The following is a 27,570-nucleotide window of genomic DNA, read 5'->3' as shown; positions in this document are numbered from 1 at the left end:
AAACTCACCTTATGCGATTCGTTCGAGACGCCTCCACATGTGGCCTGAGCGCGCCTCAGTTGTCCCGTGGGTGCCAGTGTTTACAAGCCAGCCAGTACGGCCGCATCCACGCATACAATCGAAACATTTCATATTATCACAGCGTTTTTAGTGATTGTACCTGTAAAATAAGTCACCATGGTCCCCAAGAAAGCTTCTAGTGCCAACCCTGCAGGAAAAAGGGTGAGAATTACTATGGATATGAAGAAAGAGATTAAGGAAATGTGTGCAAAGTGGCTTGAAGTGCAAACCTTTATGGATGAAAATCACCCTCACACAGCTATTGCAAGCCGTGCTGGTGACTATTACAATGACAATGTTGTGAACCACTTTAGACAAATCATAAAGGAACGGGAGGTACAGGCCTCTATGGACAGATATGTTGTGCGACAGAGGTCCAGTGACTCTCAACCTGGTCCTAGTGGCATTAAAAGAAGAAGGGAAGTAACCCCGGAAAAGGACTTGATACCTCAAGTCCTAATGGAAGGGGATTCCCCTTCTAAACATTAACAACTTCCACACTCTCCCCTCCTCCCATCCCATCAATCACCACCAGATCTTCAATAAAAGTAAGTGTCAGTTTGTGTGGATTAAAATTAATATTTCATGTGGTAAATTTTTTTTTTTTTTCATACTTTGGGGTGTCTTGCACGGATTAATTTGATTTCCATTATTTCTTATGGGGAAATTAATTCAGCTAACGATAATTTCAGCATACGATGAGCTTTCAGGAGCGGATTAATATCATTAGCTGAGGGTCCACTGTACTAATAATAAAAATAATAATAATATAATTAATAATCGCTCTGGAGCACTTTAAATGCATATTTTTTTGTATAGGTTTGGTAGCTGACATTTAAAGCACTCCAGGGTTATTATTAATTATTATTATTAATTTTTGGGTTATCCTAGGTTCTCTACATATATGCTGCTATGTATGATAATCTATGTAACTGTATTTGCGTATACCTGAATAAACTTACTTATTATTACCATCGACATACCTTGTTTGCCGAGTTTAATTATTTCTTAATTGAGCTGGCACGGAGACACAGAGAATGTAAACACACAGACAAACACACCAGCTAACCCCTTTGCTGGGAACTTCTTTTGTACTTCTTCCATTTTCCTCTTGTTTTTCCTCTTCCAAGTGCTGTTGCACTTCTATTGTGCACCCCATACTATAAGACAGAGTTAGAAGTGCAGCAGCACTTGGAAGGGGAAAGTGGAAATAGTACAAAAGACGTTCATAGTAATGGGGTTAGCTGGTGCATTCGTCTGTGTGTTTACATTCTCAGTGTCTTTCGTGGCAGCTTAATTAAAATCAAAATCAAATCAAAGGTTAATTTCTTAGTAAAGGTTACAATGTGTGTTTAAATTTCATAGTTTGATTGGTGCAAAGATAGCCACTATCATGCCAAGGCATTTCAGGCAAACTTAACCTAATACTTAAAGACTACTTTAGTCTAGACGGGTAAAGAGTGGTAGATTACAAATACGTACATACAATGGTACCTTGGTATACATCCTTAATCCATTCCAAGACCTTGGACTTATACCAAACAGGACATATACCAAACAAATTTTCCCATAAGAAATATAGGGAAAACGATTCATCAGTTTCAATGAAAAAAAAATCCTATTGTTATTAGCATATTATACATTGATGGGGTTATATAAAATAATTTAAACAATGCTTAATACTAAAATATGTAATTTAAACACTTCTTAATACTAAAATATATACATAAATACAAAAGAACTAGATGAAATAAATGCAAATGGAGGAAATGTTACTGTTTGGAAGGAGAGTCCCCTTCTCTTTTCTATCTCTTTTCCCTATTTAGACCTGGTTGAGACTCACCAGGTTTGACTTTTACTAAAAATCTGTTCAAAGAGCTTTGCTTCTGCTTTCTCCTCAGGATGTTTCAGAAATGTGACATTGTCTGATCATTCCAGACAATGCTATTACAGCTTGTTTGGGCTTTGTTGAGGTAGTACTTCTCTGCAGTTTTTGACATCCGTCCATTTGGCAAAGATTTCCTTGATTAATGAAGTAGGGGCTTCCTCTATCTCCTCTTCTGAGTCTGAAGAGAGTGCATCCATCTTAGTCTTGTGCTCCTCATCAAGTTCCTACAGCTCCTCAGTGGTCAGTTTTTCCCTGTGCCCCCCGACTAACTCCTCCACATCACCACCACTCGCATCCAGACCCATGGACCTGTCCAGAGACACATTATCCACTGCTTCTGGCCACAAATTCCTCCAAGCAGAGTTCATTGTTTTGTATGAAACTTCCTGACAGGCTTTGTCAATGAGAGTTATGCAATGGGCAACAGTAAGGTGATCTTTCCAAAACTCTCTCAGGGCTAACTCTGTGTTAGAGGTCACTTCAAAGCACCTCTGGAATAGTGCTTTAGTGTCGAGTTTCTTGAAATTACATATGACCTGCTGATCCATGGGCTGAATGAGAGTCGTGTTAGGGGGGGGGAGAAACTTTACAGTAATAAAGCCAAACTCCGGCAGCACATAGTTTTGAAAGCTTAGAGGGCGAGCTGGAACACTGTCCATTATGAGGAGGGCCTTCAGAGGCAGGTTTTTCTCCTCTAAACAACTTTTTAGACTTGGCCCAAACACAACATTAAACCATTCTCTGAAATATTCTCTGGTTACCCAAGCCATGCTGTTTGATTTTCTCATCACAGGTAACCGAGTTTTCTGTGTGTTATGTTTTTTAACTCTTTGACTGTTCTGGTCGTATATATATGTCTTACGAGCCAGTGTTTCGGACATACATATAGTCAATAATTCTAGCGGCTTCAAATCAAGCAGGAGAAAGCTGGTAGGCCCACATGAGAGAGAATGAGTCTGTGTGGTCAGTGTACACCACATAAAAAAATCCTGCAGCACACAGTGCATGAGAAAAAAAAACTGACCGTTTTTTTTGGATTAAAACGCAGACTTTGAGGTATATTTTCGTACAGTATTTATCGTTGTATTCTCATTTTCATGGTCTAACAAGATAAAATTGTTTGATTTTTACCAATGTTCAGGAGTAAGCAAATCACACCACACATCCAATACACATCAACTGGGGAGTCTAATACAGGAAGGCCCCACTTATACGGCTGGTTAGGTTCCAGGCTACCGCCGTAAAGCGGAAACCGCCGTAAAGTGGAACACCCTTTTTTTTCCACTTACAAATGCATACAAACACTAGATAACAAGTTTACACTAACTTATATTAAGTTAGCAATAGAACCAGGCATCAAAAAACAATAAAAAGTACAATACACACATAGTGCACTCATTACTTACCTTAAAATATTTATAGTCTTAATCTAGGGTGAGACAAGTAGTATTTATTGTAAGAAATCAAGTATGGTAGTCAGCCAGGCTACCATACCAGGCCACCCCACCCACATACAATTCTATGATATTTAAGCATCCCAGAGCGATAAAATGTATATACAGTTCACTCATTACTTACCTTAAAATATAGGGTGAGATGAGTAGTATTTATTGTAAAAAATCAAGTGTGGTATGTATGGTAGTCAGCTGGGCTACCATACCAGGCCAACCCACCCACACATATATTCCATGATATTTAAGCATCCCAGAGCGATAAAATGTATATACAGTTCACTCATTACTTTTATTATTTTATTATCACACTGGCCGATTCCCACCAAGGCAGGGTGGCCCGAAAAAGAAAAACTTTCACCATCATTCACTCCATCACTGTCTTGCCAGAAGGGTGCTTTACACTACAGTTTTTAAACTGCAACATTAACACCCCTCCTTCAGAGTGCAGGCACTGTACTTCCCATCTCCAGGACTCAAGTCCGGCCTGCCGGTTTCCCTGAATCCCTTCATAAATGTTACTTTGCTCACACTCCAACAGCACGTCAAGTATTAAAAACCATTTGTCTCCATTCACTCCTATCAAACACGCTCACGCATGCCTGCTGGAAGTCCAAGCCCCTCGCACACAAAACCTCCTTTACCCCCTCCCTCCAACCCTTCCTAGGCCGACCCCTACCCCGCCTTCCTTCCACTACAGACTGATACACTCTTGAAGTCATTCTGTATCGCTCCATTCTCTCTACATGCCCGAACCACCTCAACAACCCTTCCTCCGCCCTCTGGACAACAGTTTTGGTAATCCCGCACCTCCTCCTAACTTCCAAACTACGAATTCTCTGCATTATATTCACACCACACATTGCCCTCAGACACGACATCTCCACTGCCTCCAGCCTTCTCCTCGCTGCAACATTCATCACCCACGCTTCACACCCATATAAGAGCGTTGGTAAAACTATACTCTCATACATTCCCCTCTTTGCCTCCAAGGACAAAGTTCTTTGTCTCCACAGACTCCTAAGTGCACCACTCACTCTTTTTCCCTCATCAATTCTATGATTCACCTCATCTTTCATAGACCCATCCGCTGACACGTCCACTCCCAAATATCTGAATACGTTCACCTCCTCCATACTCTCTCCCTCCAATCTGATATTCAATCTTTCATCACCTAATCTTTTTGTTATCCTCATAACCTTACTCTTTCCTGTATTCACCTTTAATTTTCTTCTTTTGCACACCCTACCAAATTCATCCACCAATCTCTGCAACTTCTCTTCAGAATCTCCCAAGAGCACAGTGTCATCAGCAAAGAGCAGCTGTGACAACTCCCACTTTGTGTGTGATTCTTTATCTTTTAACTCCACGCCTCTTGCCAAGACCCTCGCATTTACTTCTCTTACAACCCCATCTATAAATATATTAAACAACCACGGTGACATCACACATCCTTGTCTAAGGCCTACTTTTACTGGGAAAAAATTTCCCTCTTTCCTACATACTCTAACTTGAGCCTCACTATCCTCGTAAAAACTCTTCACTGCTTTCAGTAACCTACCTCCTACACCATACACTTGCAACATCTGCCACATTGCCCCCCTATCCACCCTGTCATACGCCTTTTCCAAATCCATAAATGCCACAAAGACCTCTTTAGCCTTATCTAAATACTGTTCACTTATATGTTTCACTGTAAACACCTGGTCCACACACCCCCTACCTTTCCTAAAGCCTCCTTGTTCATCTGCTATCCTATTCTCCGTCTTACTCTTAATTCTTTCAATTATAACTCTACCATACACTTTACCAGGTACACTCAACAGACTTATCCCCCTATAATTTTTGCACTCTCTTTTATCCCCTTTGCCTTTATACAAAGGAACTATGCATGCTCTCTGCCAATCCCTAGGTACCTTACCCTCTTCCATACATTTATTAAATAATTGCACCAACCACTCCAAAACTATATCCCCACCTGCTTTTAACATTTCTATCTTTATCCCATCAATCCCGGCTGCCTTGCCCCCTTTCATTTTACCTACTGCCTCACGAACTTCCCCCACACTCACAACTGGCTCTTCCTCACTCCTACAAGATGTTATTCCTCCTTGCCCTATACACGAAATCACAGCTTCCCTATCTTCATCAACATTTAACAATTCCTCAAAATATTCCCTCCATCTTCCCAATACCTCTAACTCTCCATTTAATAACTCTCCTCTCCTATTTTTAACTGACAAATCCATTTGTTCTCTAGGCTTTCTTAACTTGTTTATCTCACTCCAAAACTTTTTCTTATTTTCAACAAAATTTGTTGATAACATCTCACCCACTCTCTCATTTGCTCTCTTTTTACATTGCTTCACCACTCTCTTAACTTCTCTCTTTTTCTCCATATACTCTTCCCTCCTTGCATCACTTCTACTTTGTAAAAACTTCTCATATGCTAACTTTTTCTCCCTTACTACTCTCTTTACATCATCATTCCACCAATCGCTCCTCTTCCCTCCTGCACCCACTTTCCTGTAACCACAAACTTCTGCTGAACACTCTAACACTACATTTTTAAACCTACCCCATACCTCTTCGACCCCATTGCCTATGCTCTCATTAGCCCATCTATCCTCCAATAGCTGTTTATATCTTACCCTAGCTGCCTCCTCTTTTAGTTTATAAACCTTCACCTCTCTCTTCCCTGATGCTTCTATTCTCCTTGTATCCCATCTACCTTTTACTCTCAGTGTAGCTACAACTAGAAAGTGATCTGATATATCTGTGGCCCCTCTATAAACATGTACATCCTGAAGTCTACTCAACAGTCTTTTATCTACCAATACATAATCCAACAAACTACTGTCATTTCGCCCTACATCATATCGTGTATACTTATTTATCGTCTTTTTCTTAAAATATGTATTACCTATAACTAAACCCCTTTCTATACAAAGTTCAATCAAAGGGCTCCCATTATCATTTACACCTGGCACCCCAAATTTACCTACCACACCCTCTCTAAAAGTTTCTCCTACTTTAGCATTCAAGTCCCCTACCACAATTACTCTCTCACTTGGTTCAAAGGCTCCTATACATTCACTTAACATCTCCCAAAATCTCTCTCTCTCCTCTGCATTCCTCTCTTCTCCAGGTGCATACACGCTTATTATGACCCACTTCTCGCATCCAACCTTTACTTTAATCCACATAATTCTTGAATTTACACATTCATATTCTCTTTTCTCCTTCCATAACTGATCATTTAACATTACTGCTACCCCTTCCTTTGCTCTAACTCTCTCAGATACTCCAGATTTAATCCCATTTATTTCCCCCCACTGAAACTCTCCTACCCCCTTCAGCTTTGTTTCGCTTAGGGCCAGGACATCCAACTTCTTTTCATTCATAACATCAGCAATCATCTGTTTCTTGTCATCCGCACTACATCCACGCACATTTAAGCAACCCAGTTTTATAAAGTTTTTCTTCTTCTCTTTTTTAGTAATTGTATACAGGAGAAGGGGTTACTAGCCCATTGCTCCCGGCATTTTAGTCGCCTCATACGACACGCATGGCTTACGGAGGAAAGATTCTTTTCCACTTCCCCATGGACAATAGAAGAAATAAAAAAGAACAAGAGCTATTTAGAAAAAGGAGGAAAACCTAGATGTATGTATATATATATATGCATGTGCGTGTCTGTGAAGTGTGACCAAAGTGTAAGTAGGAGTAGCAAGATATCCCTGTTATCTTAGCGTGTTTATGAGACAGAAAAAGAAAACCAGCAATCCTACCATCATGCAAAACAGTTACAGGTTTTTGTTTCACAGTCATCTGGCAGGACGGTAGTACTTCCCTGGGTGGTTGCTGTCTACCAACCTACTACTATCATTACTTACCTTAAAATATTTGTAGTCTTAATGTAGGGTCAGGAGTAAGTAAATGAGATAAAACGAATAAATGAGAGAGAGAAAGAATGAATGCATGAGAGAGGACAGGCGCAGAGTTATGTAAACAAACCAGGCGAAGGTAAGTTTTGTAAACGAAGTGTACACGTCTGGTTTGTGTACAAGTTACATTGTGTACAGGTTGTCTCTACATTGATACGGTAGAATAAATAAAGAAGAACACTCCCATTCTCATGTAACATCATTTTGAGAAGAAATGATGCTCTGAGTGAAGGCAATGGAAATAAGTCACTCTGACTTTTTTGGGTTATCCTAGGTTCTCTACACATATGTTGTTATGTATGATAATCTATGTAACTGTATTTGTGTATACCTGAATAAACTTACTTACATACATACGAAAGGAATAATTTTCTACAGTTACCCCCAGTAACACATTTTCTCTTATGTTAGATTAGAGAAAATGTTATTCTTGGCATCACTTGTACAAGTTATCTGGCTACGACATCTCATATTTATGTTTATTTATTCTATTGTAGGGTGTATTTATCATCTTTTTATGTTACGTATTGTGTTTATTATATAATTTTGAAAAAAATATCATGGATGGATTAATGAAAATGTGTATATTAACGTAATATACAACATTTATTAAGACTCGGTGATTATTATTATTATTAGCATTTCTAATATGGCGTCACTTGTGCAAGTCGTCTGCTACCACATCTCATATTTATGTTTATTTATTCTATTGTGGGGTGTATTTAACATCTTTTTATGTTATGTATCGTGTTTATTATATAATTTTGAAAAAATATCTGTAGTGATACTGGTCCTGTGGGGAGCAGCAGCAGGATAATACTGCACCACCTCTTGGGGCCCTTAACAACAACAACAGTTTGGTGTGTGTCATGGGCACCAACACATGGTGTGTGATTCTCTCCTACTATATCCATTTATCAGTGATGCAGATTACATGGCGAGTTTAAATATGTGGCCTGTAGTTATAACTTTTCTCTTGACATATGCAAGACATCACCATCCCTGTAGAAGCCATTATTAGATGTACTAGTCATTATATTTTGTTGTTGCAGAAGTACTATGAAGATTCTATGTTCAATAAAGCCTAGAGATAAGGCCTGTGTTTCTATCACAACAATTTATTGAACATAGAATCCTGGGCTACCTGGTGGTGATCCTGCACTAGATTACATCACAACATGGAGCGTTTACTGAAACCTGAGAGGCTAGACTGTGACCCCAGCTTATCAACGGCGGCTCAGGAATGGAAGCACTGGTTTAAGACTTTCGAAAACTTCTTGGGAGCCCTTCCTAAAGAAGATCTAGATAAACTAAGTCTGCTCATCAATTTTGTGTCACCTAAGATATGAGGCTATTTCTGAGTGTAATACCTACGAAGATGCTATCAAAACCCTCAAGTCTCAGTATATTAAACCTACAAATGAAATCTTTGCAAGCTATCGCCTTGCAACTCGCCGCCAGCAGATTGATGAATCCTTAGAGGAATACTTTCAAGCACTGAAAATTTTAGGTAAGGACTGTCACTTCCAAGCAGTGACAGCTGCTCAGTATTGTGAAGAGTCCATCAGGGATGCTTTTATCAGTGGCCTGCAATCACCAATAATAAGGCAGCGTTTATTGGAGAATAAAACTCTCGACTTAGCCGCTGCCTTTGACCAGGCAAGAGCTCTAGATTCAGCCCAGAAGAATTCTGAAGTATACAGTACCACTCAGCCTTTTCGAGTGGTAAGTGCTGCAATTCCTGACCAAGACTCTTGCAATGAAGTTACTGTGGAACCTGCCTCAGTGACAGCAGCAGCAGGTACGGTGTGTTTCTTTTGTGGTTTTTCAAGACATCCACGTCCAAAGTGTCCTGCTCGTGAAGCAATGTGCCATAAATGCCACAAGAAAGGTCACTTTGCTAAAGTATGTCGTGCTAATGCATCAACAAGAGCTAGTGCCTCCACACATTCCAGTGATCATGCGACTCTAGCAACAGTGACTTCTGCGGCTACTCCAAATTCACTGTCAAAGGCAGTTGTGAAAGTATTCATCAAAGGAACAGAAGTAGATGGTCTTATTGATAGTGGCAGCTCAGAGAGTTTCATCAACCTTGACTTAGTTAAACGGCTCTCCTTGACTCTACATCACTCATCAGGTACCGTTTCCATGGCATCAACATCTCTCTCTATTCAGACCTTAGGGTTTTGTAAGGTAAATCTCAGAGTTAATGGAAAGGATTATCAAGATGTACATTTAGCTATTCTGCCACAACTGTGCTCTGATGTTATCCTTGGTCAGGACTTTCAGAAGCTGCATGGTAGTGTCACCTTAACATATGGAGGTGAACTGCCTCCTCTTGTTGTCTGTGGACTTAGCACTTTAAGGGTGGACCCACCAAAGCTGTTTGCAAATCTTACCGCGGATTGCCATCCTATATCAGCTAAGTCACGCCGCTATTCTTATGAGGATCGGATGTTCATTGAGAAAGAAACTCAGAGGCTGCTGAAGGAGGGTATTATAGAACCGAGTGATTCCCCTTGGCGTGCACAGGTTGTTGTTGTTAAAGATGGTTATAGGAAACGGAGACTGGCTATCGATTACTCTGAGACAATCAACAAATTTACACTTCTTGATGGGTACCCTCTACCTCGAATTGATGATACAGTGAACAAAATTGCTCAGTACTATGTGTTTAGCACAATTGATCTACAGAGTGCCTATCATCAAGTCCCTATAAGGAATGAAGATAAACCATACACAGCGTTTCAGGCTAGTGATGGCCTGTATCAGTTTACCAGAGTCCCTTTTGGAGTCACCAATGGGGTAGCCTGCTTCCAACGAATTATGGATTCACTCATTCAGGAAGAGCAACTCATGGGAACTTACGCGTATTTAGATAATGTTACCATTTGTGGCAAGACCCAGGAGGAACATGATGCAAACCTTGATAAGTTTTTGGAAGCCGCCAAGAAGAAAAATATCAGTTACAGTGAGGAAAAGTGCACTTTTTCAACTAAAAGGCTTAGCATCCTTGGTTATGTAGTGGAAGGAGGTTCAATATTCCCAGACCCTGAACGACTACGACCTCTACGGGAACTTCCAATGCCTCAAGACAAAAAGTCACTCCGAAGAACTCTTGGTCTCTTTGCTTATTACTCACAATGGATCTACAACTATTCAAGTAAAGTCCACCCATTGAGTGCTACCACATTTCCTGTGACAAAGGAAGCAGAAGCCGCTTTCCATACTCTCAAACAGGACATTGAAAACTCAGTAGTTCAAGCCATTGATGAGTCCCTACCATTCGAAGTGGAAACGGATGCATCTGACATTGCCATTGCTGCAGTCTTATCTCAGGCAGGACGACCAGTAGCCTTCTTTTCGAGAACTTTTCAAGGATCAGAGAAATGTTATGCTGCTGTAGAAAAGGAAGCCCAGGCCATCATAGAAGCAGTTCGCCACTGGAGGCATTATTTAACTGGTAGACATTTCACCATAAGGACTGACCAACGGTCCGTGATGTATATGTTCGACAAGAAGCACAAAAGTAGGATAAAGAATGACAAGATATTACGCTGGAGGATGGAACTATCGTGTTATGACTTTGATATTCTGTACCGACCGGGTCAAGAGAACATCTCACCTGATGCATTCTCTAGGTCCCACTGTGGAGCAGCATGTCATGATTTGCAATCACTCTCAGCTCTCCACAAGGCTTTGTGTCACCCAGGAGTTACATGCCTGTACCATTTTGTCAAATCAAAGAACATGCCCTACTCAGTGGAAGATGTGCGACAAGTGATCAGAGCATGCAGAGTATGTGCAGAGTGCAAGCCAAACTTTCATCAGCCAGAGAAGACTCATCTCATAAAATCCACCCAGCCTTTCGAAAGATTGAATATAGATTTCAAAGGACCTCTACCAAGCACAAATCAGAATAGGTATTTCCTTAACATAGTAGATGAATATTCAAGGTTTCCCTTTGTATTCCCCTGTGCAAATATGGCTGCTTCAACTGTTATTAGTTGTCTTTCACAGTTGTTCTGTATTTTTGGTATGCCAGCTTATATCCATTCAGACAGGGGATCCTCGTTCATGAGTAACAAACTTCAGGAGTTTTTGGCTAGCAAAGGTATTGCCTGCAGCAGAATAACAAGCAGTTAGGACTTTAAACTAGGAATAGTTAGTGGTATGGGTTTTGGCAGGAAAGCAGTGAAGTCCCAGTGTAGTAATATTACGAGTTCTAGGGGAACTAGTAATAATAAGAACGAGATAGATATTGAAAAGCCAGGGACCTTGGGTGATAAGGACAGTAATAGGTTTAGTAGAAAAATAGAAATGAGCAGGAAGGGTAAAGAGAAAGGAGAGTCTTTCAATGTTTATTATGCTAATTGCCGTAGTGCTAGGAATAAGATGGACGAGTTGAGATTAGTTGCTAGTGTAGGTAACATTGATGTATTTGCCTTAACTGAGACGTGGTTTAATTCAAAAAGTCGGGACATGCCTGTGGAATGTCATATTCAGGGTTTTAAATTGTTCCAAGAAGATAGAAGTATTGGGAGGGGGGGTGGGGTGGCATTGTATGTCCGAGATCGCTTGAACTGTTGCATAAAAACGGGTATTAAGTCTGAAGTAACACATACAGAGTCTGTTTGGATAGAATTTTCAGAGGGGCATGAAAAACTGATTTTAGGAGTGATATACCGTCCCCCAAACTTAGATAGGGACCAAGGGAAACTACTATGGGAGGAAATTGTTAAGGCCACAAGGCACGATAATGTAGTAATTCTAGGAGACTTTAACTTTAGTCATGTTGATTGGAATTTCTTGACTGGGAATTTAGAATCATACGACTTCTTAGAAGTATTTCAGGATTGTTTTTTGAAGCAGTTTGTGACAGAACCTACAAGGGGAAATAACCTGCTTGACTTAGTTATGGCAAACAATGAATCCCTTGTTAATAATTTAGAAATTTCAGAGGAACTGGGTGCTAGCGACCACAAATCAATTACATTTAGCATTGAATGGAAGTACGTTAGTAGCGATAACTCAGTAACAGTCCCAGATTTTCGCTTAGCAGATTACGATGGGCTTAGAGAACACTTATCATCTGTTGACTGGGGTAACGAAGAGAGCTATCAATATGACAGTTTTCTGAACACTATACATGCTGCTCAAAGAGCGTTTATCCCATATAAAGAAATTAGATCAAATAGAAATGACCCAAAATGGATGAATAATAGGCTCAAATATCTACTAGGGCAAAAGAAAGGAATTTATAGGCGTATCAAAAGAGGTGAGGGTCATCTTATGAATCAGTATATTGACATTAAGAGGGACATTAAAAAGGGGATAAGAAAAGATAAAAGGGACTATGAAATTAAAGTTGCTAGGGATTCTAAAACTAACCCAAAAAGTTTTTTCCAGGTCTATAGAACAAAAGTTAGAGATAAGATAGGTCCCCTTAAAAATAACTATGGGCACCTTACTGACAAAGAGAATGAAATGTGCTTGATTTTAAATAATTATTTTCTCTCAGTTTTTACACAGGAAGACACTAACAATATTCCAGTAATTAATTTTTACAGTGGGCTAGAAGAAGATAAATTATGTAACATCACAGTCACTAGTGAGATGGTTGTGAGGCAGATAGACAGACTGAAGCAAAATAAGTCGCCAGGTCCTGATGAGGTTTTTTCAAGGGTTCTTAAGGAATGCAAAATGGAACTCTGTGAACCATTAACTAATATTTTTAATTTATCTCTTCAAACAGGTGTAGTGTCTGATATGTGGAAGATGGCTAATGTAACTCCTATTTTTAAAACAGGGGACAAGTCGTTACCGTCAAATTACCGCCCAATAAGCCTGACCTCAATTGTAGGCAAATTACTAGAGTCAATTATAGCTGAGATTATAAGAAGCCATCTCGATAAGCATAGCTTGATTAATGATACTCAGCATGGATTCACAAGAGGCCGGTCTTGTCTAACTAATTTATTAACTTTCTTCAGTAAAGCTTTTGAGGCTGTTGACCACAATAAAGAATTTGATATTATTTACTTAGATTTTAGTAAGGCTTTTGATAGAGTTCCGCACCATAGACTGTTAAAGAAAGTGGCAGCTCATGGCATTGGGGGAAAAGTGCTCTCGTGGATCGAGTCATGGCTCACTGACAGGAAGCAGAGAGTGTCCATAAATGGGGTTAAATCCGAGTGGGGATCTGTAACAAGTGGCGTTCCACAGGGATCAGTCTTGGGCCCGTTGTTGTTTATAATATATATCAATGATCTTGATGAGGGAATTACTAGTGATATGAGCAAATTCGCCGATGACACAAAGATAGGTAGGATAATTGATTCAAACGTAGATGTTAGGGAACTTCAGGAGGATTTAAACAAACTCTATTCTTGGTCAGAAAAGTGGCAGATGCAGTTCAATGTAGATAAATGCAAGGTTCTGAGGCTTGGGAGTGCCCATAACACTAGTACTTATAAATTAAATGATGTAGAACTTAGCCATACAGATTGCGAAAAGGACTTGGGGGTTATGGTGAGCAGCAACCTTAAACCAAGACAGCAATGCCTAAGCGTACGTAATAAGGCAAATAGATTACTGGGATTTATATCAAGAAGTGTAAGCAACAGAAGTCCAGAGGTCATACTGCAGCTTTATACATCATTAGTAAGGCCTCACCTAGATTATGCAGCTCAGTTCTGGTCTCCGTATTACAAAATGGACATAAATTCGTTAGAAAACATTCAGCGTAGGATGACTAAATTAATACATAGCATCAGAAATCTTCCTTATGAAGAAAGATTGAAGACTCTTAAGTTACATTCACTTGTTAGACGAAGAATGAGGGGAGACCTGATCGAAGTGTATAAGTGGAAGATAGGTATAAATAAAGGGGATATTAATAAGGTCTTGAGGATGTCTCTCCAAGAGAGAACGCGCAGTAATGGATTTAAATTAGGTAAGTTTAGATTTAGAAAGGACATAGGAAAGTATTGGTTTGGAAATAGGGTAGTTGATGAGTGGAACAGTCTACCTAGTTGGGTTATTGAGGCTGGGACTTTGGGTAGTTTCAAATCTAGGTTGGATAAGTACATGAGTGGGAGGGGTTGGATTTGAGTGGGACTTTCACATCAGAGCTTATTTCTTGGGTGGCATTGAAAATTGGGTTGGGCAAATGTTTTGTTAGTGGGATGAATTGTAAAGGACCTGCCTAGTATGGGCCAGCAGGCCTCCTGCAGTGTTCCTCCTTTTCTTATGTTCTTATGTTCTTAACCCTCAAGGCAATGGTCAAGTGGAGCGGTTCAATGGTACTATATGGAAGGCAGTTACAATGACATTGAAGTCGCGCAATTTACCTGTTCAACACTGGCAAACTGTCCTACCTGATGCTCTTCACTCTATTAGATCACTGCTGTGCACAGCTACTAATGCAACCCCTCATGAAAGACTCCTCAACTATTCACGTCGTTCCTCTACGGGAGCCTCCGTGCCCACTTGGTTATGTCATCCTGGACCCGTTCTCCTGAAGTCACCGTAGGATGAACAAGACGGATCCTTTAGTGGAAGAGGTAGAGCTCCTGCAAGCTAATCCACATTACGCCCACATTCGCTACCAAAATGGTGAAGAGACTACAGTATCTACAAGACATTTAGCCCCATTTGAAATCCCTATTAGTGTGGAATCTCAAGATACACCAATAGATGTGAAAGATGCTTCGTTTTCTCCTGGAAAGCCCCTTGAGACTACCCCTATGGAAATAGAGGATTCTGCTCCAGCAGTTAATCAAACCCCGCTGGAAAATATCGAACCTGGTGAAGAGGCTCAAGGGCTACGAAGGTCGGGACGTGTACGTCGCCCACCTAACAGTTTGGGAGATTACTGTCTCTGATATTTTAGAAGGGGGAGATTGTAGTGATACTGGTCCTGTGGGGAGCAGCAGCAGGATAATACTGCACCACCTCTTGGGGCCCTTAACAACAACAACAGTTTGGTGTGTGTCATGGGCGCCAACACATGGTGTGTGATTCTCTCCTACTATATCCATTTATCAGTGATGCAGATTACATGGTGAGTTTAAATACGTGGCCTGTAGTTATAACTTTTCTCTTGACATATGCAAGACATCACCATCCCTGTAGAAGCCATTATTAGATGTACTAGTCATTATATTTTGTTGTTGCAGAAGTACTATGAAGATTCTATGTTCAATAAAGCCTAGAGATAAGGCCTGTGTTTCTATCACAACAATATCATAGATGGATTAATGAAAATGTGTATTTAACGTAATATACGACATTTAAATGAGACGATGATTATTATTATGATTACTAATATGACGTCTGGAGACATAAGACACTCTTACTGATTTTAATGTGTACCTGCATGCCAGCACAGTATGTAAGTTTATTTAAGTACAGGTATACATAAGTATAATTATCAGAGTATATATAAAATATGAAATAACTTTTAAAAACATTTGAAATTTTGGAGTTTCCAGACAAAATGGAGAGACTTAGTGCTTACTGAGCTCACGAAGAATGTAAACAAACAAGGTGGGGCGCGGTGACCGTATTAGAAAGTCAGGTGGGGGGAGCCGAGTAGCGAGTTTTGGTCATAATTTGAAATGACCGTATTGGCGGAACGCCGTAAAGTGAAACGCCGTAAAGCGGGGCCTTCCTGTATTCTTTCACTAGTGCACTGATGTTATTTATACCATTTTTACAATAATGCAGTAGTCTGCATAACAGTAAATTTTGTATTTTTTGTATGAATAAAAAATCAAAATAGAAAGCAATAGTAAAATAAGAGGGGCCTAGAGACATGACTAATGAACAGAGGATATGTTATTTTAGTGCCAAGAATGTCTACATTGTTTATTCTGGACCCTATTTTGAAATTGGCATCTTTTTAAATTTGCATGAAATTGGCCAAATTGCCAATTTCTGACCACTTTATTGGGTAGCTCACATCGATAAATGGGCGGTTTCTTGTACTCAACTGATAGAAAAAATGGAGTTCTAAAGAAATAGCTACAAGTTTGGTCAACTGGAACAACAGAATTGGTCAAAAAACAGGGCTCAAAGTCAGCGAAATCGCTGATGCGTATGTGTCGCCGAGACCACTAACTTCGTGGGAGCGTAATTCCGCGAGTTTTCGACCAAATTTCATACTTTTAGTGTCATTACTGTCGGGAAAAGGTCATCATTTCATAAGAAAAAATAATTTGTTTTTTTCCAAAAATTTTGCGATATAGAATGACAGTTTCAGAAACGGGCTTGCAAAAGTCGAAAGGTTATTAAAGACCCTCGGGTTTTCAGAGTGGTAGATCAGAGGCTTCAGTTTCCAATCCCCACTTGCATCTCATTACTGTATATTGTGCTTGATGATTGCTCAACTATTTAATCATTACTTCAGTCTTAAAATTCTTTCAACTTCATTGTTTTAAATTGTGCTAAATTTAATTATTGCATTTTTTATAACAAAACTGTAATTACAGTGGAACCTCAACTTGCGAGTTTAATCCGTTCCATGACCTTGCTCACAACTGGATTTGCTCATTTGCAGAGTCAATTTTCCTCATTTAAATTAACTGAAATGCAATTAATCCGTTCCAGTGGAATTCTGTACTTCAATAATTTTGCTAATATCAACTCTAAAGCTTATTTATCTATCTCACTTCATCTAATATGACATAATAAACAATATAAATAACATAGAAATCTGATATATACTCTAAAATGAATAAAATATGTCATTCATGTAGTGGTATGGGCGGTGTCGGCGGTGGACGAGAGTTTGTCTGGAGACTGGGCAAAATACTTCATGAATAATTTCACTAATATCATCTATACGGCTTACATATTTATATATCAGTTCATCTAATATGACATAACAAACAATATAAATAACATAGAAACTTGATATATACTCTAGAATGAATGTAACAGGTGGAGGCGGCCACAACCGCTCCCTCTTTGTTGTGGTAAGCACTGCCATCTAGCCTTTTGAAGCCATCTATTATTATCATTATTATAAGTTGTAGTACATTATTATTATATATGTATTATTATTATACACCTACCATCCGACTTACAACCTGCTCGACTTACGACCACTCGGCTTACGACCGTGTTTTTTATGCCAAATTTTTGGGAAATAAACAACTATTTTTGTTGTACACAGTGTTTATCCTAAACCTTGAAATACCAAAATAAAACAATAAAATAAAGTCATTACAAAAATGTTTTGTTGATATTCAGTAGTAAAGTTCGACTTACGACCGGTTTCTCGGAACCGAACTCAGTCGTAAGTCGGATGGTAGGTGTACATATTATATTATTATTATTATTATTGTATTATTGTACGGGTCTCCCTCAACATTCACGTTTTCAACTTTCGCGGGCTTCACACATTCGCGAATTCCCAACCGCCAAATTCCCAGCCTCCAAATCATATTTAAGTTTACCGCCAGGAGTCCTTACTACCCTCCCTCCGACCCCTGAAACTGGCAGCCAGCCCTCCCACCTCTGTGTGGTGAGTGTTTTGTTTGTTCATTATTTGCTATTAAACTACAGTATAAATAATGTAAACCCATCCATGACTGCATATTAGAATGGCTATTCAGACAGGTATTGGACGGTGACATCATGTGTTTACTCTTGAACACAGCAAAGAATCAAACATTTGTGCTACTGCTAATAATAATAATAATAATAATAATAATAATAATAATAATAATAATAATAATAATAATAATAATAATAATAATAAAAATAATATAATAAAAATAATAATAATAATAATAATAATAATAATAATAATAATAATAAATACGATAGAATTGAAGAAGGAAATTGTACAAAAGTACGAGGGTTGAAGCAGTGGTGGAGGAAGTGGTTGACGCAGCCTCAGTGTGGCTTTGTTTATGCTGGAGTGAGTATTAGTCTCCCTGCTCTTCCAAACATTTCACAATAATTCATTGTATTTGGTGCTTGCTTGTAGATTGAGTGTGACTGGAGTGGTTGAGGCAGTGGTAGAGGCAGTGATGGAGGCAGTGGTAGAGGCAGTGATGGAGGCAGTGGTAGAGGCAGTTATAGAGGCAGTGGTAGAGGCAGTGATAGAGGCAGTGATAGAGGCAGTGGTAGAGGCAGTGGTAGAGGCAGTGGTAGAGGCAGTGGTAGAGGCAGTGATAGAGGCAGTGATAGAGGCAGTGGTAGAGGCAGTGATAGAGGCAGCGGTAGAGGCAGTGGTAGAGGCAGTGATAGAGGCAGTGGTAGAGGCAGTGGTAGAGGCAGTGATAGAGGCAGTGATAGAGGCAGTGATAGAGGCAGTGCCTCTACCACTGCCTCTATAACTGCCTCAACCACTCCAGTCACACTCAATCTACAAGCAAGCACCAAATACAATGAATTATTGTGAAATGTTTGGAAGAGCAGGGAGACTAATACTCACTCCAGCATAAACAAAGCCACACTGAGGCTGCGTCAACCACTTCCTCCACCACTGCTTCAACCCTCGTATTTTTGTACAATTTCCTTCTTCAATTCTATCGTATTTATTATTATTATTATTATATTATTATTATATTATTATTATTATTATATTATTATATTATTATTATTATTATATTATTATTATATTATTATATCCTTTACCCCCTCCCTCCAACCTTTCCTAGGCCGACCCCTACCCCGCCTTCCTTCCACTACAGACTGATACACTCTTGAAGTCATTCTGTTTCGCATGTAGAGAGAATGGAGCGAAACAGAATGACTTCAAGAGTGTATCAGTCTGTAGTGGAAGGAAGGCGGGGTAGGGGTCAGCCTAGGAAAGGTTGGAGGGAGGGGGTAAAGGAGGTTTTGTGTGCGAGGGGCTTGGACTTCCAGCAGGCATGCGTGAGCGTGTTTGATAGGAGTGAATGGAGACAAATGGTTTTTAATACTTGACGTGCTGTTGGAGTGTGAGCAAAGTAACATTTATGAAGGGATTCAGGGAAACCGGCAGGCCGGACTTGAGTCCTGGAGATGGGAAGTACAGTGCCTGCACTCTGAAGGAGGGGTGTTAATGTTGCAGTTTAAAAACTGTAGTGTAAAGCACCCTTCTGGCAAGACAGTGATGGAGTGAATGATGGTGAAAGTTTTTCTTTTTCGGGCCACCCTGCCTTGGTGGGAATCGGCCAGTGTGATAATAATAATAAAAATAAAATATATTATTATTATATTATTATTATTATATTATTATTATATTATTATTATATTATTATTATTATTATATTATTATTATATTATTATTATTATTATTATTATTATTATTATTATTATTATTATTAGCAGTAGCACAAATGTTTGATTCTTTGCTGTGTTCAAGAGTAAACACATGATGTCACCGTCCAATACCTGTCCGAATAGCCATTCTAATATGCAGTCATGGATCGGTTTACATTATTTATACTGTAGTTTAATAGCAAATAATGAACAAACAAAACACTCACCACACAGTGGTGGGAGGGCTGGCTGCCAGTTGTGGGGGTCGGAGGGAGGGTAGTAGGGACTCGCATTGGTTGAGGCAGTGGTATTTAATAACATACATGTTATTAAGGCATAACGTATGTATTTAGTACAATTTACGACGTTTTCATGTACTTTATGTTTGTTCATGGTTGGACAAGTTAAGGAAGCAGCATTGTATTATATTTCCCTACAATATATTGGGGCACCAAACATTCACGGTTTTTCAACATTCACGAGGCTCTTGATCCCCTAACCCTCGCGAATGTTGAGGGAGACCTGTACGTACTATTATTATTATACATACACCTACCATCCGATTTACGACCTGCTTGACTTACAACGACTCGACTTACGGCCGTGTTTTTTATGCCAAATTTCTGGGAAATAAACAAGTGTTCGTGTTGTACACAGTGTTTATCCTAAACCTTACAGTATAAAATACAGTATTAACAACATAAAAGTAAATTAAAACATGAAATACCAAAATAAAACAATAAAATAAAGTCATTACAAAAATGTTATGCTGATATTCAGTATTAAAGTTCGACTTACGTCCATTGCGACTTACGACCGGTTTCTCGGAACCGAACTCGGTCGTAAGTCGGATGGTAGGTGTATTATTATACATATTATTATTATACATATTATTATTATCATTATATAAATAATTTGTAATTTTTATTCACACAATAAATATAAGATTTACTGTTATTCCTTATTGCAATAATTGTATAAATACAGTGGACCCCCGCATAACGATGGCATCACATAGCGATTTTTCCGCATAACGATTACTTTTATCGCAAAATTTTTGCCGCGCATACCGATTAAAAACCCGCATACCGATTTTCGTCCGAGACGCGTCCAATGTGCCCTCAGCCAGCCTCACATGTGCCGCTCCGTCCCATTGTTTACCAGCCAGCCTCCGAGGTAACATCCAAGCATACACTCGGAATATTTCGTATTATTACAGTATTTTCGGTGCTGTTTCTGGAAAATAAGTGACCATGGGCCCCAAGAAAGCTTCTAGTGCCAACCCTACACCTCAAAGGGTAAGAATTACTATAGAGATGAAGAAAGAGATAATTGATAAGTATGAAAGTGGAGTGCGTATAGCCGACCTAGTCAAGCTGTACAAGAAACCCCAATCAACCATCGCTACTATTGTGGGCACCAGAAAGACAATCAAGGAAGCTGTTCTTGCCAAAGGTTCAACTGTGTTTTCGAAACAAAGATCGCAATTGATGGAAGATGTTGAGAGACTCTTATTGGTGTGGATAAATGAAAAACAGATAGCAGGAGATAGCGTCTCTCAAGCGATCATATGTGAAAAGGCTAGGAAGTTGCATGAGGATTTAATTAAAAAAATGCCTGCAACTAGTGATGATGTGAGTGAATTTAAGGCCAGCAAAGGTTGGTTTGAGAGATTTAAGAAGCGTAGTGGCATCCATAGTGTGATAAGGCATGGTGAGGCTGCCAGTTCGGACCACAAAGCGGCTGAAAAATATGTGCAGGAATTCAAGGAGTACATAGAAACTGAAGGACTGAAACCTGAACAAGTGTTTAATTGTGATGAAACAGGCCTGTTCTGGAAGAAAATGCCAAGCAGGACCTACATTACTCAGGAGGAAAAGGCACTCCCAGGACATAAGCCTATGAAAGACAGGCTTACTTTGTTGATGTGTGCCAATGCTACTGGTGATTGCAAAGTGAAGCCTTTATTAGTGTATCACTCTGAAACTCCCAGAGCGTTCAGGCAAAAGAATGTCCTCAAGGATAATTTGTGTGTGCTGTGGAGGGCAAACAGTAAGGCATGGGTCACTAGGGAATTTTTCTATAACTGGTTACACCATGCATTTGCCCCCAATGTGAAAAATTACCTAACTGAAAAGAAATTAGAACTTAAGTGCCTCCTGGTGTTAGACAATGCCCCTGGTCATCCTACAGACGTGGCAGAGCGACTTTATGGGGACATGAGCTTCATTAAGGTGAAGTTTTTGCCTCCTAATACCACTCCTCTCCTGCAGCCCATGGACCAGCAGGTTATTTCCAACTTCAAGAAACTGTACACAAAAGCTCTGTTTGAAAGGTGCTTTGTAATGACCTCAGAAACTCAACTGACTCTAAGAGAGTTTTGGAGAGATCACTTTAATATCCTCAATTGTGTAAACCTTATAGGTAAGGCTTGGGAGGAAGTGACAAAGAGGACCTTGAACTCTGCTTGGAAGAAACTGTGGCCAGAATGTGTAGACAAAAGGGATTTTGAAGGGTTTGAGGCTAACCCTGAGAATCCTGTGCCAGTTGAGGAATCCATTGTGGCATTGGGAAAGTCCTTGGGGTTGGAGGTTAGTGGGGAGGATGTGGAAGAGTTGGTGGAGGAGGACAATGAAGAACTAACCACTGATGAGCTGATAGATCAACTTCAAGAGCAAGAGGCCAGACCTGAGGAAACTGGTTCAGAGGAGGGGAGAGAGAAATTGAAGAAGTTGCCTACTACAAAGATAAAGGAAATCTGTGCTAAGTGGCTTGAAGTGCAAACCTTCATGGATGAAAATCACCCTCACACAGCTATTGCAAGCCGTGCTGGTGATTATTACACTGACAATGTTGTGAAACACTTTAGGCAAGTCATAAAGGAACGAGAGGTACAGGCCACTATGGACAGATATCTTGTGCGAAAGAAGTCCAGTGACTCTGAAGCTGGCCCTAGTGGCATTAAAAGAAGAAGGGAAGTAACCCCAGAAAAGGACTTACTACCTCAAGTCCTAATGGAAGGGGATTCCCCTTCTAAACACTAACACACTCTCTCCCCTCCTCCCATCCCATCAATCATCACCAGATCTTCAATAAAAGTAAGTGTCATTTAATTGTGCATGCCTTTTTCAGTTTGTGTGTATTAAAATTAACATTTCATGTGGTAAAAAAAAATTTTTTTCATACTTTTGGGCGTCTTGCACGGATTAATTTTATTTCCATTATTTCTTATGGGGAAAATTCATTCGCATAACGATTATTTCGCATAACGATGAGCCCTCTTGCACGGATTAAAATCGTTAACCGGGGGTCCACTGTAATGTCAACCCATTCACGACTGCATATTGGAATGTACAGTGACGTCATTTGTTTACTCTGAAACAGCCAAGCAATGGACCATTTCTCCTAGGTCAAACTCTATTTCAAGGTACTTTTCGTCGTGAAAACAATCAAAATCATATCTATTTCTGTAATATATCTTCCATTCTATCAAATGAGACAAAAAAAAACAAAAAAACAATACAACCATAAAAACCATTCAAAATTACTGCTAAGAGGTGGCTAATTGCTGAGAAGTGAACTCCATTATTTATCCTTAGATTTCTTTCATTTTTGGTGTACGTTAAAAAGCATCTTTCCATCATACATTGCAGTCTCCTCGCTTGTGGAAATTTTGCTCGCGTATGGAAGCAAAAAATCGATCCATCAACTGCTCGTATTTGGAAAAACTCGCACGTGGACACGCTCGCAAGTAGAGGTTCCACTGTATTCTCTACCAAACTTACTAAAGCCACATCGCGTAAACTAGTTGAATATTCAATTTTCTAATAATCACTAACTCACCAAATGACAAGATAAGAAAGATAAGATTTTCATCGGATTTTTAATCCCAGAGGGTTAGCCACTCAGGATAACCCAAGAAAGTCAGTGCGTGAAGGACTGTCTAATTTATTTCCATTGGGTTCCTCAACCTTGTTCCCCAGGATGCGACCCACACCAGTCGACTAACACCCAGGTACCTACTTGCTGTTAGGTGAACATGACAACAGGTGTAGGGAAACACGTTGAAATGTTTCCATCATGCTGGGAATTGAATCCGGGCCCTCTGTGTGTGAAGCGAGAGCTTAACCCAGCAAGCCACTGTTGCCTTATTAATCTTAAGTTAGTCTTAAGTATGCCCAAAATGCTCTGCATATAAAGGGGCTTTTGGCATGTTCACCAAATTGTTACACGCCTTTGTACAAACATGTATCATACTAAAATAAACTTGTTACTGTTATTACTGTTATTCTTCCTATAGATTTGGCAAGCATAAGAGAATTCCCTGTATCAAGATCTCAGTACCTAACCTTACCTACTGTAACCTTCCTGACTGTAACCTTACCTACTGTAACCTAACCTAACCTACTGTAACCTAACTTACTGTAACCTAACCTACTGTAACCTAACCTACTGTAACCTTACCTACTGTAACCTAACCTACTGTAACCTTACCTATTGTAACCTAACCTACCGTAACCTAACCAAATTTTGTTAATATCTCCCAAAATAAAAATGTGCACAAGAAATACTTATTCCAGGATGTATATACATAGGTTGCATGTTTTGAAAATTATAAAACAGTGACCCAGTTCTGCCGAGGAGTTGTCGATAACTATAACTTAGTTATGTTTTTAACTTAAGGTTTAGACAAACATGTACATGTTCTATAATGTTACAATAAGATTTTTAGTCAGTTTACTGACAATAACATGTAAGAATATTAAGGCAGTAATATTTGTCAAGATTATTACAACTGTGCGAGAGGTGTGGTGGTGACGGCGGCTCCTGATACACCTAAGTAAGTTTATTTAGGTGCGGTTACACCTAATTACTGTTACACAAATATAGTTGGTTACAATTATCATTCCTAGTAACATATTTGTAAATTACCTAGGATAACCCCCCGAAAAAAGGTCAGATGAAGTGACTTATTTCCACTGGGGGTCCTTGTAATATCTTATTATTTACAGTAGAACAGTCATGATTTATAACCTTTAAAAAATTATTTCCATGGGGTGGGCCCGGTCACTGACCGGGCTGCGGGGGCACTGACCCCCGGAATACCCTCCAGGTATACCCCAGGTATGGGGAGGCACTAAACCCATAGGGGGTCATCTGATATCTGAAATATGGGAGGTAATCAGATCGTATTAAACGAAAATGAGAGGCAGCTCTATTTCCCTGAATCAAGAGCCCATAACTGGAAGAAACAAGAATGATCCCAGATATGTTGCTGCTCATTATCACCTAAATTATATAATAATATGCTAGGCATACTGGAGAGGTATTAGTTACACTTTCACGATTATTAAGACTTTTTAAAATTTAAGAGCGAAAATATAGTAATGGATGGGTTGTAAAAGCATGAGGTATGATTATCCTTCCTTATTTCAGCCACAGATAACACTTTCTCATATGTTAACATAGCAGCGTTACTACGTACTTGACAATGTTGCAGCGGTAGTTACTCCAGAGCTTCATAAACTGTGGAATAATACACAGATTCTTCCTCTTCTCTTTGCTGGGTTTATCAGAGCCACTGACAGCATATGTCGACTCCAGCTTCTCGATGGTACAGGAAGATTTGTTGCCCAAGGCTGGACCATGAAAGAAAAGGAACAAAAGTTCCTTTGTAAATAGAGATAGAAAGTTGAAGTTTCCAATTAGATCCGGTGGACACCCTTGCCAAGCTCCAGCAGAGGGGGACACCCTTGCCAAGCTCCAGCAGAGAGGGACACCCTTGCCAAGCTCCAGCAGAGAGGGACACCCTTGCCAAGCTCCAGCAGAGAGGGACGTCCTTGCCAAGCCTCAGCAGAGAGGGATGCCCTTGCCAAGCCTCAGCAGAGAGGGATGCCCTTGCCAAGCCTCAGCAGAGAGGGATGCCCTTGCCAAGCTCCAGCAGAGAGGGACACCCTTGCCAAGCTCCAGCAGAGAGGGACGCCCTTGCCAAGCTCCAGCAGAGAGGGACACCATTGCCAAGCTCCAGCAGAGAGGGATGCCCTTGCCAAGCTCCAGCAGAGAGGGACACCCTTGCCAAGCTCCAGCAGAGAGGGACACCCTTGCCAAGCTCCAGCAGAGGGACACCCTTGCCAAGCTCCAGCAGAGAGGGACACCCTTGCCAAGCTCCAGCAGAGAGGGACACCCTTGCCAAGCTCCAGCAGATATGGACACCCTTGCCAAGCTCCAGCAGAGAGGGACACACTTGCCAAGCTCCAGCAGAGATGGACACCCTTGCCAAGCTCCAGCAGAGAGGGACACCCTTGCCAAGCTCCAGCAGAGAGGGACCCCCTTGCCAAGCTCCAGCAGAGAGGGACTCCCTTGCCAAGCTCCAGCAGAGAGGGACGCGCTTGCCAAGCTCCAGCAGAGAGGGACGCCCTTGCCAAGCTCCAGCAGAGAGGGACACCCTTGCCAAGCTCCAGCAGAGAGGGACACCCTTGCCAAGCTCCAGCAGAGAGGGACACCCTTGCCAAGCTCCAGCAGAGAGGGACACCCTTGCCAAGCTCCAGCAGAGAGGGACACCCTTGCCAAGCTCCAGCAGAGAGGGACACCCACACTCCCACCTGATTTCAGTATTATTAGTATAATCAAAAAGAAGCACTAAGCCACAAGGGCTATACAGCACCTGAGTTCAGTAAGATAAGATAAGATAAAATTTCGTTCGGATTTTTAACCCCGGAGGGTTAGCCACCCAGGATAACCCAAGAAAGTCAGTGCGTCATCGAGGACTGTCTAACTTATTTCCATTGGGGTCCTTAATCTTGTCCCCCAGGATGCGACCCACACCTGTCGACTAACACCCAGGTACCTATTTGCTGCTAGGTGAACAGGACCTGGAGTTTACCTGGACAACAGGTGTAAGGAAACGTGTCGAAATGTTTCCACCCGCCGGGAATCGACCCGGGCCCTCCGTGTGTGAAGCGGGAGCTTTAGCCACCAGGCCACCTCTTAATAAACAACTTCCCACCAAAGACCATTAAAGAACTTTCCGCAGAGCGGAAAAAATGGAGCTGACTACAGTAAGCCGATGTACAGGTGCCCCTCCTGTAGTGCCCGGTGCCCCTCCTGTAGTGCCAGGTGCCCCTCCTGTAGTGCCCGGTGCCCCTCCTGTAGTGCCCGGTGCCCCTCCTGTAGTGCCCGGTGCCCCTCCTGTAGTGCCCGGTGCCCCTCCTGTAGTGCCAGGTGCCCCTCCTGTAGTGCCCGGCCGGCTAAATAGACGAGGACAAGCGTCCCAGAGAGAACGGTGGAAATATGTCACTGATACACAGGGGAAAGAGAGAGAGACATCCACTCTCGACGAAGGCTGACGCAGAAGTCATATACAGAGATTTTCCATGTGTGTCTCCCTCACTGCTGTTTGGGGTTTATAGGGCCAATAACAGCAGTCGCTGTATCGAACCCGGTGTCGTCTGGTGTTCGGACTCTGTCGCCGGATGTCGGGATCCTCTGCATCCTGGTATCTGATTATTATTATAATCAAGGGGGAAGCGCTAAACCCGTAAGATTATACAGTGCCGGGGGGGAGGTGGAAGGCATTCAGGCTTAATTCGGGGAACTGGAGCACAGATCCAATTCCCTTAATCAAGAGCCCCTCACCAACATCAAGGATTTATTATAATAAAAAAGAAGAGCTAAGCCACATCAGCGCTGACCAAAATCAAGGAACCTTCCGTGAGGGGCCTGGTATCTGAACCCTCTGCCGTCTGATGTTCGAACCTTCTGTCACCTGGTGTCCATACCCTCTCCCGCTGATGTTCGAACCTTCTGTCACCTGGTGTCCATACCCTCTCCCGCTGATGTTCGAACCTTCTGTCACCTGGTGTCCACACCCTCTCCCACTGATGTTCGAACCTTCTGTCACCTGGTGTCCATACCCTCTCCCGCTGATGTTCGAACCTTCTGTCACCTGGTGTCCATACCCTCT

General features: G+C 40.9%; 1 protein-coding gene across 1 annotated transcript in view; it reads right to left on the bottom strand.

Annotated features, from left to right (window-relative positions):
* Positions 1-25,513, bottom strand: part of LOC128701222 (zinc finger protein 271-like) — an 81,814-nt gene extending 56,301 nt beyond the window's left edge. The window contains exon 1 of the mRNA XM_070100469.1: positions 25,093-25,513. The gene's annotated coding sequence lies outside the window, so the exon portion shown is untranslated. The remainder of the gene's footprint in view (positions 1-25,092) is intronic.
* Between the last annotated feature and the right edge of the window lie 2,057 nt (positions 25,514-27,570).

This window comes from Cherax quadricarinatus, chromosome 72 (assembly GCF_038502225.1).
Source record: "Cherax quadricarinatus isolate ZL_2023a chromosome 72, ASM3850222v1, whole genome shotgun sequence".
In the NCBI taxonomy this organism is placed as follows: Eukaryota; Metazoa; Arthropoda; class Malacostraca; order Decapoda; family Parastacidae; genus Cherax; species Cherax quadricarinatus.
This window is presented reverse-complemented; position numbering and strand designations above follow the sequence as displayed.